Source organism: Asparagus officinalis, chromosome 4 (assembly GCF_001876935.1).
Source record: "Asparagus officinalis chromosome 4, Aspof.V1, whole genome shotgun sequence".
Classification (NCBI taxonomy): Eukaryota; Viridiplantae; Streptophyta; class Magnoliopsida; order Asparagales; family Asparagaceae; genus Asparagus; species Asparagus officinalis.
In genome coordinates, this window is record NC_033797.1 from 5,510,100 (window position 1) to 5,523,298 (window position 13,199).

Below are 13,199 nucleotides of genomic sequence, written 5' to 3' on the forward strand. Positions count from 1 at the left end.
AGGTTTGGGAAGAGAGTTTGGAGAGGGCTTGGGATCCAGGGACGGGGGATTAGTGTTAGCGATTTGGGGATCCGAGAGATTCTTAGGATCGAGGCATCTTCGGATTCGAGCTTGGGGACTGTGGGAGCTATAATTTCTTGGGATCCAGGTGTCTCCTCTTTGACTCTTACAGGAGAAGAGAGAGGGGAGAGGAGGAGGAGAGAAGAAGAGGAGAAAGGGGAGGAGGAGGAGGAGAAAGACACATGAGAAGAAGAAGAAAGAAGAAGAAAAGGGGGAGGGTATTTTCGAAAAGCTGTCCCAAAAAATTTCTGGGAGAGTGTGAAAGGGGCCAGACAACATTTTTTGGGAGTTTTTTGGGTTAAAGCACATGGGAAAAACTATGAGGGGCTGGGTCTGGATACATTTTTCCCTTTTTATTTTCAGACCAAAAAGTCTTACCTTGATTGATTTCTAAACCCAAATAGATTTATTTGCATATATACCCCTTCAATCATGGGTATTTATAAAAATACTCACACATATCAGTATTTGTAAAACTAACCCTCAATAATTAGCTTTGTGAAAAAATACCACTAAAATTAACAAATCATCAACTTTGTTCTAAATTTTTTACTATTTTCTTGATAATTTTTAATTATGATAATAAATTAGCTTATCAAAATTGATGATTAATTGCTTTAAGGGTAATTTTTCAAAATCGATGATTCTAGGGGTAGTTTTACAGATACTGAGATTGTGGAGGGTGTTTTTGAACACAACTATGATTTAAGGGGTATGTATGTAAATAACCCTAAAAAATACTACCAAAATAACTAAAAAAAAGAAGCTTCACATAATAAAAGAAAGGGAATGTTTAACTTTTAATCACTTGATATATTACATAACACCCCTAAAGTTAAAGTCAACTAGACAAAATCAAAGAAATGAGGGGAAAGGAGCAATTTCAACAAAAAATAGCAAAATCATTTGTAATAACCCATGACAGCGACGTGATTAACCGTGGGACGAAAAAGATCAGATATCAACGAAAATATTAATCAGATAGAAGAAATTTTCTAAATAAACTCATTCATATATTTTTTTCTAAAAATAGACCTCCTTGAGTTTTATTTACAAAAATACACCCATTTTATTTTAATCCGGTTCCTAAATAGTCGAGGTTGCCAACCCCGACTATTTAGTGCATAGAATGTTAGTGTTTAGGGCCGACTATTTAGAAGGTTGTAAACCCCCAATTATAACCCTAAACACTAACATACTATGCCCTAATTAGTCGGGGTTGCCTAGAAACATGATTTAGACAAAATGAGTCGATTTTTGTAAAGAAAACTTAATGGGGCCTATTTTAAAAAAAAAATTATGAATGAGTTTGTTTAGAAAATTTCTTCTAATCAGATATGAAAGCTAAAATTCCCTCATAAGAAATATAAAAATAGGAAATAAACGGCAAGGAATCGAAAAAACCACGCGTATTTATATGAGCAAAAAGTGGAGACCGACACGGTAAAAAGAGCGTAAGAATATACGCGTAGGATATACGCGTGTAATATACACGCTTTAAAAAAAATAGCGTGTAAGATATACGCGTGAAATAAACGCTGTATTTTGCCGTGTCGCGTAAATATAACGCCCACTGAAAAATCTCATTTTCCGCCTATAAATAGCTCTTTGGTAGCTGAAGTGAGATCGATGTCCTTTCTGTTTGCGGTAAAGTTCGGTCCAATTTTCTCCGCTGCGGGAATTTCCCTAGGGTTTTGGTAGAAAGCCCTAACTGCTGAAATTAGCTAGATCGAATTACTTTATCTCGGGTTCAGTTCGATCCTTCAATCTCTGCAGGTAAAAGCACTAATTCCAGTTTCTGTGCCCCTTTTTTTTTTTTCGTTCTAAAGACTTCGGAATTGTTTCGGTTGACGTTGTTCTCCTTTTATTTTTATTTTATTCAGCGGAGAAGTTAGGATGCGGAGAAGATTGAAGAGGAGAAGCTCACTCAAGAGTCGGCTCCTATCTTAGGTACCCCTCGTGGTCCGAAAGCTAGGGTTTTCTCTAGTTGACTGCAAAATTTTAGATTTTGGTTGATGTTCTGTCGAATTTTAGATATTTGTCCTGGTAAATGAATACCCTTCATGATTAATTGACTGCAAAAGACTCTTGAGTTCTCTTCTTAATGGCTCTTCTTTCATGCAAGTCAGAAAATGAGGATGGTGGTTAAGAGTTTAAGCTGACTGTGTGATTTTTTTTTTTGTGTGACGAAATGCTTAATTTGGTCCATTTTTACACGATGATGGACATAGCATATATGGTAAATTCTAGAGTTATGCACGGTATGCGTATTCAACTAATAACGCATGTCATCACATGATTTCAGTTTTTGGTAAAAGGTTTTGATGTAGTGCTGTTTAATTTTCTTTTTTCCACTTTAAATTAGGCACCTAATTGTAGCTTTTGTCATGGTTTTGGTACAGCTGTTTAATTTTCTTTTTTCCACTTTAAATTAGGCACCTAATTGTAGCTTTTGTCATGGTTTTGGTACAGTGAGGTCGTACTCTTGGAGTATACACTCATTAGGCACCTAATTGTAGCTTTTGTCATGGTTTTGGTACAGTGAGGTCGTACTCTTGGAGTATACACTCATTGGATATTCCACCCTCACTTGTTGATGGCAGTTCCATGTCATCATCTCACATCATCATCACTTACATCTCAATTAAATTAGTGTATCTATATACGATGACAAGAACGGCACAAGGAAGGACGAGATCACTGCATTCAGAGGGCACACATTTGGCGGCGACACAAATGTGTTCAGGCTTTCTATGAGAGATTGAAAGAGATTGTTTTAACTTTTCCTCCAACCCTAGGAATGTTTGTTTATAGTTGTTTAACTGAAAATATTTTCTTGCTTCTTTGTTTAGATTCACGAGTATTGTCGGCAACATCCTTCTGCACAAGTTGTAGATGTGATCGAGAAGTTTAGTGGATGTCTTAAGGAAAAGTTAGCTGTTAAATTTAGTGGCGAGGTATGCAAATTCTATAATACTACTAAAGAAAATTATTACAATGTTGCAAAAATTTGTTGTATACAAAATTGAATGTTGCATTAACTTGTTATAAACTGTTACTATGTATGAAAATCTTTTTGTAGTTTTTAAAACTGAATGTTGCATTAATTGGTTATAAGTTGGTAGTTATGTGTGCATAGGAGAACAATAGAGACAATATTACACAGAACAAGTCTAACATCAGTTGCTTTTCGGGACGGCTGATGGACATGTGTGCAAAATATATCGGGGAAGGGTTGGGTTAGTTTTGGGTTTAAGGTTGGGTTGATGCTGATGGACATGTGTGCAAAATATATCGGGGAAGGGTTGGGTTAGTTTTGGGTTTAAGGTTGGGTTGAGACTTGGGGACCCAGACATTTGTCACCTCGGGGAAGGGTTGGGTTAGTTTTGGGTTTAAGGTTGGGTTGAGACTTGGGGACCCAGACATTTGTCACCCATCTATGGCGAAGGGTGAGCGCTAGTCGCGTTTTGCAACTGTCTCTAGACTTCCTCATATTACATTGTCCTCTTCATTATGAAGATGTGCAAAAATAAATATAGGCTCATAATAAGTGAAGGACTGACAAGGTATTATTCAACTGAGCTTATAGTCACCACTCCTTTTTAACTCTTTCTATAGCTCAACATTAGTTGTACTTTTGTTGGACTCCTTTGTTAATGATTGGTGGGACACACAGAACCTCCAACATGGAGGGCACTTCTCTCAGCCAAAACTAGGCTATCTGAGAGAGCCACACACTCACTCCGTTCCTCTTTCTTTCGTTCCTTTCTCTTTTTTAATTGTGTATATACTGTAGTTTATCTACCTCAAGACAATTTAAAGAGATCAGATTTTGTTGTTTGGTTTCAAGGATGAAGGTGCTTGATTACAATTGTCACTGACTTCAAGAAAGAGTTGGGGTATACTTTATTTCTCCACCTTTAGAAATTTGTCAAATTGAGATTCACTTTTTGATAACAAGACTGCACATCAAATTTTGTTGCTTACATGATTGTTTTTAGCTTCACTGAATGTTGGATCATTCTGAGGGCAGAAGGATTACCCATATTTCTATGAAAATAAAATGTTTTTGAACAGACCAATCAGCTGGAGTAGCTCAATTGGTTAGAGCGTGTGGCTGTTAACCACAAGGTCGAAGGTTCAAGCCCTTCCTCCAGCGCATCGCTTGTTTTGTTTGTTCCTTAATTTAATACTTTCATCTATCCCATTAACTGTTTACTTATTATTTTAACCTATGTTTTCAGTCTACCTCATTGGTTTGTTCTGGTCAATATGTGTGCGCATCCAAGTTTAACACTTATAAATATGTTAGTCATCACTCACCTTGAGATGCGAGATGAATTATATATGCTCCTTTTGGCTGGAGCTCATTATCTCGAGATCTTTTTACTAAATTCAAATTTTGTTCAAATATGAATAACAATCTTCATATTAAGTCACATACATAAGTTCATATGAATGTATCCATGACTGTATGTAGATTTTGTCAACTATCATTTCTAAGGTCCAATGACCATGACGAATACGAGACTCGTGTCTGTGTCACTTGTAGATAGTCACTTTTCTGTTGAGGAGGATGGTGTTGCTCGATGTGAAATTTGATTATCTAGGACAAACATTATTGAGTACTCTTGTTGTTTATAAAATTGACAATCATGTTCCTGAAGCAGTCTAAAATTTGAGGATTGGTTGCAATGGATTCTTTATTTGGGAGATCCATGTGATACATGTATCTTATTTCCTGCAGGATTTTTTTTTTGATTTTGCATGTAGGGTCATGCTGGCATGCACGGTAAGGTTTAGGGCCTTAGACAAATGTTTATCCTCTAATATATTCCAAAATAGCTCAGGACTGGAAGTATCTTGTGTTACGTTCAGATAGTATTTTAATGCTTATTACTATAAATTAGAAGATAAATTAGAATTCACATAGTTAAATTATTTCCTCATATTGCCCGTCCTCTAAGTTCGTACTTCATATCATCTATCTTATATTACTAGAATAGTGTTAACGTTTATTATATTTCTTATGTTCATGAGTCACAGGAAGCCTTTGGTCGGTACCTAGACATGCATGGTTTCTAAAAAAAAAATATCAACCTGAAATTTTTGAGAGCCTATTGTCTATCTTGCCTTCTTTGATGTGTTCATGCAGACCTACAAGAACCTTCACATCTGAAGCTGATGAGGTAAAAGTTATATTATAGTTTCTCGGGAATGACTTATGATTTTTTTCTTGTTTAAACTGAGAAGTTTTGTAGAAGAGGCTTGTGTACAATCTTGATGACGAGCTCATTATTCAACGAGGGAAAGGCCAAGCAACAGAAGAAGACAGCTGAGAAGATTGTTAGGGTCGATGTGGTGTTTTTCTACAGTTCAATCATAATCATAGTCATAACCAAGTCTCTAATTCTGTGCTGGATTCAAATTTTAGGGTCATTATGGGGAACATCGTGTTTAAGAAAAAGCCCTTTCAAATAATAGTTTAGGGTACTCCATGGCAGAGCATCAACACCACCCATGTTCAAGTGTCTTGTCTTTTTTCTTCAAAATTCAAATCTTGGGTTTCCTAGGTGCATCAACACCACCCATGTTCAAGTGTCTTGTCTTTTTTCTTCAAAATTCAAATCTTGGGTTTCCTAGGTCGAGATCGTGTCACTCAGTGACCAGATGCTGTCTTTTTTCTTCAAAATTCAAATCTTGGGTTTCCTAGGTCGAGATCGTGTCACTCAGTGACCAGATGCTCGGCGGTAGCACAATGTGTTCCGCGTTTTCTACAACAGATTGAAATATGTTTTAACTTTTCTTATATAAACCCTGGTAATTTTTTCACTTATTTTCTTGAAAATGTTTTCTTGCTTTTTTTTTGTTTAGATTCTGTGTGAGTTGTGGTTGTGTTTTATAAAATTCAGCTGGAGATATATAATTTAATATATGTTGATGCGAAAGAACTAACCGGCAGAGTTGAGGTTTGGTTCCATATAGCACTAAAGTTTTTATAACATGCTGAAATAACCTGCACAGCAGAAAGAACTGGTTTTGGAGCACGACATGTATGGAAAATTTTTGTAGCTTTTAATATTGAATGTTGCATTAAATGGTTATAAATTGTTGCTATGTATGAAAATCTTTTTTAGTTTTAAAATTGAATGTTGCATTAAATGGTTATAAATTGGCAGTGAAGTTTACGTAAGAGAGTAATAAATACAATATTATGTGGAAAAAGTCTAACATCAGTCGCTTTTCGCGACTGCTGGTTGACAATTGTGCGAAATATACTAGGGAAGGGTTGGGGTTAGTTTTGGTTTAAGGCTGGGTTTAGATTTGGGGACATGTGTCACCCGTCCGTCTATGGAGAATGCAAGCGGCACTCGCGTTTTGCAACTGTCTGTAGAAGTTCTCATATTACATGACCCTATTCATTCTTCAGTCTTAAGATGTCCAAAAATTAATATATGCTCATAATAAGTGAAGGACCGAGACCCTATTCATTCTTCAGTCTTAAGATGTCCAAAAATTAATATATGCTCATAATAAGTGAAGGACCGACAATGTACATTTTCTTCAACTAAGCATATAGTCGCCACTTCTTTAACTCTTTCTATAGATCACCAATAGTTGTATTTTGGTTGGACTTCTTATTTGTTAACGATTGGCGAGGCACATAGAACCTACAACATGGAGAGGGCATTTCTCTCAGCCAAAACTAGGCTGTACAGAAGAGCTCTACACTCACTCTGTTCCTCTTTCTTTCATTCTTTTCTTTTTTCAAATTGTGTCTGTATTGAAGTTTAACTAGTATCTACCTGAAGATAATTTTGAAGATTGTAGTTTGTTGTTTGGCTTCGATGATGAAGATGTTTGATTAGAGTTGTTGCAGACTCCAAGAAAGAGAATAGTTTCGAGTATAATTTTAACTCTCCACCTTCAGAAATTCGCCAAATTGAGATTCACTTTTATGATAACAAGACTGCACCCGTCAAATTTTGTTGCTCTCATGATTGTTTTTAGCTTTAATGGATGTTGGATCATTGTGAGGGCAGAGAATTACAAATACTTCCATGAAAATATAATGTTCTTAAACAGAACAGTCAGCTGGAGTAGCTCAGTTGGTTAGAGCGTGTGGCTGTTAACCACAAGGTCGAAGGTTCAAGCCCTTCCTCTAGCGCAATACTTCTTCTTTTTTTGTACTTTTAATTGAATACTTTAATTTAGTCCATTAGCTACTTCTTAACCTTATGAAATAGAACTCTAATTTTGAATGATAACTAAAAGTAGGAGGTTTTTCTTATCAACTAGAAGGCTAGGTGGTGGAACTGGTCTTGGCCTAATACCTAAGTTGGCAGATAGCGTAGCACATATACAGGGCACCATAGAGGAAGGGTTGGTTTATACTGCACTTGTGTTGTGATCTACATGAACAAATATTGGCTGCGATTGCAACCTGATTAAATTAGATTTGAGAACAATGACTTGTTGCTAAGGGGAGCTGAGTAGATAATCCAGTTTTAATCTTGTGTTTGGTTGCTTTCAGGATGTTATTGTGAATTGTAACGACCTATGTGCCTTTGGCCTTGTAGACCAAAATTTTGGTCATTTAGTTGAGAGGCAATAAGGTTCTATTTCTTAAGCTTTACCTAATCATGATTTTTTCTCACCCATGCTATAATTTGATGATTTCCAGTTTTGATTGATCCCTGCAGTAAAACTGAATACATTTAAAAATTGTCAAAAGGTAAGCACCACAGTTCACCGAGCATTCTACAATTTTCTATTTCTTTTAATAGTTTGATGGGGTTTTACAAAGCTTTTAATGAGATCAGTTATTACCTATGTTACCTGCGTACTTCTATTAGGAAGCCGTACCCGTACCCAACACATACATGTACCCAAACCTCTTGGACACTTCTTGAATATATGCATATGTTTATTCTATACTCACTAATGCATGTTTTAATTTGAAAAGCTCATGTAATTTTTGGATGTATATTCTACACTTCACAATGTTCACAATGTTCACATTCTATACCAGTACCCTTAACCGTACCCATGCAACCTAGGTTATTACTCATTATAGAATTTGGAAAATACATGTTTCCTGTAAAGATTTCATGTACTGAAAATTATTGCTGGAAATGCTTGTTTACCCGCATATCCTTTATGATGATTGGTATATGTCAATGGCCTTTTTGAGTAGCAAAGAGAGCAATTGTCACGACATACTCTTCTATTTGGTTTGTTGACCTTTCATTCTGCTGCGACCTTCCTTTCTACAGCATGCATCCTTACCTCAACTGGACAAAAACTATTCTGCCAATTTCCAAAGGTGCACGTGTTTCGGAGCAAAATGGCAGGGCACCAGCAAAGCAAAAGCTCAACTCTATGAGGGCAATTTCTTTGGTAGAAGCTTAATTGCAGTGGATGTGTGAACTGCTAAGAGAGGTTTGTTTCATAATCTGTGTAGTTTTCATATTCAACAGTACCCACAAAAAAACATTGCAGAGTTGATGTTTTGGTTCTGCATACCAATAAATTTGCATAACTTGCTGAAATAACCTGCAGAGTAGGAAACTTATTACTAGAATATGCTCTGTTTATTTCAACAACATCCAAGCCTTTTCCCACCAAACTGGATTGTCTGCAAAGCAGGACCCGAAAATTAGTGAAGCAAGATGACCAAGTTCTTTCACTGTCAACTTGATGTCAATCCAGTTGAATTTTTATTTCATAGATGAAGCAAGATGACCAAGTTCTTTCACTGTCAACTTGATGTCAATCCAGTTGAATTTTTATTTCATAGATGAGTCTTTTAAGAGCAAGCTAGGGTCCCAGAAGAAACGTTGATGACATCAGGACATTTTGTAACTAGGTGGAACTGCCTTTTATATTCATTCAATTTAAACTCATCAAGCTGAAGCAAGTCTCTTAATTCCCCTAGATTGCAGGAAACACTCTACATGGAGTAAGATGACGACTTTAACTTTTAAGTTGATGCATGTGTGCTAAATACTGTAATGTATGCAGCCCTATCCATGGTTGCTTCATTGGTAGTACTGAATCCCACTGCTTCCATTATCTCAGATATGTATGCAGCCCTATCCATGGTTGCTTCATTGGTAGTACTGAATCCCACTGCTTCCATTATCTCAGATAATAAATTCACTGCTTCCATTATCTCAAATCATATTTCTGATCCTTATTAGGAGATCTCAGTCACACCAAGAACAAGCCAAAAAATTCCAAATCTGATGGCAGAGACTTGTCATTGGTGTCACATAAAGATCGAGTCTACTAGCAGCGCCGATATAGGCTTGTATGAAGATATATAGCTGGCAATTAGTTAGGTACAAGATGAAGGGGAAAGCAAGAAGATTGATGGTGATGAATCACTCTGGAAGATGAGTAGACCAGTGGAGGTTAAGTCGTCCGTTTGTTTGAGGCATATGGGTACCGAGATGACCCTGAATCCCTGATAGTGAGCCTTTGAAGAATGGGTCTCTGACGAACCCCTGTATTGACGAGTCCTATTAAGTCGAATTTCTCAAGCCTCGGGAGGGGATGGAATCAATCTTATGAGAGCTATCAAATGGAGGCATGTCATTTGGAGAGGAGGAATGAGGTGGTGGATTTCAATAGAGAAGGAGCTGTAGATGGACGTGGTATAGTATCAAGCAATGGCATTGTGGAGATTAAGATTCCAAGTTCACTGGAGAACCACGTGGGATGAGGTAACTTAAATTGCATCTCTTTTTTGGTCAAGCGTTATGAATGCCTCTAGCAGCAAGCATAGGAAGCAGTAGTGTCAAAAAACTATCTAGACATGGGTTCAAGAATATTCAAGGGTATCCTTCTCTGGTTCAGGACATATGTATAGTTGACAAATCAATCGACTTTGATCTGTATCAGAGACCACAAAAGAAGTTTGATACATTTTTGAAAACCCCTTTCGTGGTTACATTTAGCTGAAATGGGATATATGTAATAGTTGAAAATCACACATTGCCATTTGTATATTGTAATGTCTCAAGAATATTTTCAAAATATAAGGGCACATTATTTTACTTGAAAACATTTTATGCAAGCACTTAGCTTGATCCTTGATCTGAAAGAAATAGTGAAAGTTATGTCTGTCATCCCCACCCTCTAAACCTCAACTTAATTGAGTAGTCCTGTACCTAAGTGGACTGGTACGGAAACCTCTAAAAAACATAGTTTCGTGAGTTGTCCTCTGCATCAGAAATTTCTTTAAACCTGTCAGTTCCTGTGACAGATTGTCTTATGATATGAATAGTCCTTATATCATTTCGAGAACGTTCTTTCAACCAGGTTTGCTTTGCGCTTACAGTTACAAGTGTGAAGAGGTTAAAAACATTTCGAGAACGTTCTTTCAACCAGGTTTGCTTTGCGCTTACAGTTACAAGTGTGAAGAGGTTAAAAAACCAAGCTTGGTAAAAATCATGGGAAAAGGAAAGCTGAAATGGAGATGAAGAGGATGGAGGGAAATAATTACATGAGTCATCAATCATCTATTTTTTTCTTCTACAGTTACTACAAGTGTGAATTGGTCAAAATATAAGCAATGAGACAAGGAAAGCAGAAATGGAGATGAAGAGGATGGAGGTACGTTATTACATAAGTTATCATCTATTTTTTTAGTTTATTGAGTATTTTTTTTAATGATCACAAAACCATGATTGATGACTGATATGCTTGAGAACAATAGGGGGAAAACCCAGAATTTAGTTTTCTGGTGAAATTGCAATCATTGGTTGACGATCTTAACTGCTCATATCTAAAACAGTGATCATGTTGCCATCTCAAAAAGTTCTCTTTATAAGTCACAGATTCTGAATTATTTCGGAAAGCAATGATGAAAATAAATTCCTCTACGTAAGTTTAGAAAGAGGAGGTAGTATCACTGTTAACATATGCCCTAGTCCTTTTTCTCCATTAATAGAGCAGAATTAAAACTAGTCATGCGACAAAGCCCAATCAAACTGAGATGCAGGCTAGGTAGTTGTGATCTTTTTTGCTTTCATATATTTAATATATGAAAACTCAGATAGGAAAGAGGATTTTCATCTTCAGTTGTGCTGGTTTCGAAGCAGTAGGATTGGACAGCCAACTATGCTATATCAGGGGCTAAAGATAAAAATACCACAAAATGTCAATAATATGCAAATATTTACTGAGCGATACGCCCTATTTGAGTAGTATTTTTACGTGCCTCCATACCAATCAGTGTGCATCTGTGCTTGATGCCTTGTACCCTTCCTTCTAACATCACATACCCTTGGATCAACTAGACATAAATTATTTTTGTTAAAGGTGCCCGTGTCTCGGAGCGAAATGGTGGAGAATTGGTGCAGCAGTTCAGCAGAAGCTATATGAAGGTTCTGTGGAAGCTAAGTTTCTGCAGACATGTGAACTGTGAGAGGTTTCTTTCTTGCTGTGCGTATGTTGAATATTTTGCTGATACATCAACCACAAAAAAACCTGCAGAGTTGAGGTTTTGGTTCCATATAGCAGTAGTTTGCATAATTTGCTGAAATAACCTGCAGAATCAGAAAGCTATTACTAGAATCCATTCTGTTTATGTGCAATATCATCCAAGCCTTTTCGTACCACACTGGATTGTCCACGAGGCAGGACCTGAAAATCAGTGAAGCTCCGTGGCCAAGTTCTGTTCACTGTCAAGTGTGAACTTGGTGTCAATCATTTTGAATTTCTATTTTATAAATGAGTCTTTATGTGCAAGACAGGGACAGGGTCCTAGGAGAAACGTTGATGGCAGTTTGTGGGGGAGGTGGAACTACCTTTGATAGTCATCAGATCTAAGATCATGCAGCTGAGAAGCCTCTTAATTTGTCTAGACTGTAGTGAACACGCTATATGGAGGTGTGAGATGTTAGGTTGCTGCATGTGTGCCAAAGAGCTATAATATATGCAGACTATATACATGGTTGTTTAAGTGATGCTACTGAAAAAAATTGCTCCCACTGTTTACCATTGTTTCAAATTCTCAAGTCATATCTCTGATTATCCATTTTCATGCAGAGGAGACCACTGTCACGACAAGAACAAGCCAAGAAGTTCAAATGCCAGATCCAGAGGCTTATCAAGAGAGAGAGAGAGAGAGAGAGAGAGAGAGAGAGAGAGAGAGAGAGTCTACTAGGCACTAGCAGCACTGACATAGTCTTATGTGGAAATTGTGTTAGCATTTTCTTAAGGAAAAGGCAATTGTGAATAGTCCCACATTGGAAGTTGAAGAGAAGTTCAAGTGGTTTATAATGGTTCACTTCCTAATGGGCTTTGAGTAATGTTTTGGGCCTACTAGTGTTTGTGCTCTTTCTCCACACGCGCGCACGCACGCCACGCCTCGCGACGACGCGCGCGCCACGCCGCACCGCACTCGGGTTTTGCTTCTCCAGCTTTTATTTTTTGTAACGGCAGCATTTATTATGTAACGGCAGCGTGATTTACGCCCAACGGACGAGGAGATTCAGCATCGGTTACTGGTTCATGAGGCTATATAAGGAGGCAGAGTTCATTCGGGAAAACACACAGAAATTCACAAAGAATTTCATAGCTCCCTCTTCCTCCTTCTGCTACTCTTAGTACTCAAAGATTTTCGGCTACATATTTTGAGGATTATTTTTGGGCAATCATCTTCATCTGAGCAGAAGCTCTGCTACTCGCGCCCGAGTAGAGAGGCCGGCCGTTTCCGGGGGGCTTTTACCGCTAGGGGGGAGGATCAACTACGCCAGGGCGACAGGCGGGTCCTCTATCTTCTAGGGCAGTGTATCACGACTGCACCCCGTTCAGGCCTGATTTTTCATAACTCATTTATTTTCAGTTAAACTAATATTGTTTATTGATAGCAATCTAGAAGATAGATAATTTATTGCTGTTAATTTAAATCTGAAAATAAATATATATTAAAAAAAAAAAATTTGTTACTGTTCACCCGAATTTCATATTTGTTTAACTGTTTTAATTTGTTAACCTTTTGCATCTAAGTAGTTAACAAATTATTTTACTGCAATAGTACTGAATTTTATATCTGTCAATTTTCATATTCAGTATCTGTCATAAAAAAAAAAAAATAAAAATCTTATTCCTAAATCATCTATTGACCT

At 37.1% G+C, this 13,199-nt stretch overlaps 1 long non-coding RNA gene and 2 other non-coding genes across 3 annotated transcripts; all 3 read left to right on the top strand.

Annotated features, from left to right (window-relative positions):
* On the top strand, positions 1,713 to 3,284 carry LOC109836443. The gene is made up of 3 exons (XR_002245960.1): positions 1,713 to 1,836; positions 1,944 to 2,010; positions 2,603 to 3,284. It is a non-coding gene; the product is annotated as an uncharacterized LOC109836443 (long non-coding RNA).
* Positions 4,146 to 4,219, top strand: TRNAN-GUU. Its single transcript has one exon. It is a non-coding gene; the product is annotated as a tRNA-Asn (tRNA).
* TRNAN-GUU lies at positions 7,155 to 7,228 on the top strand. Its single transcript has one exon. It is a non-coding gene; the product is annotated as a tRNA-Asn (tRNA).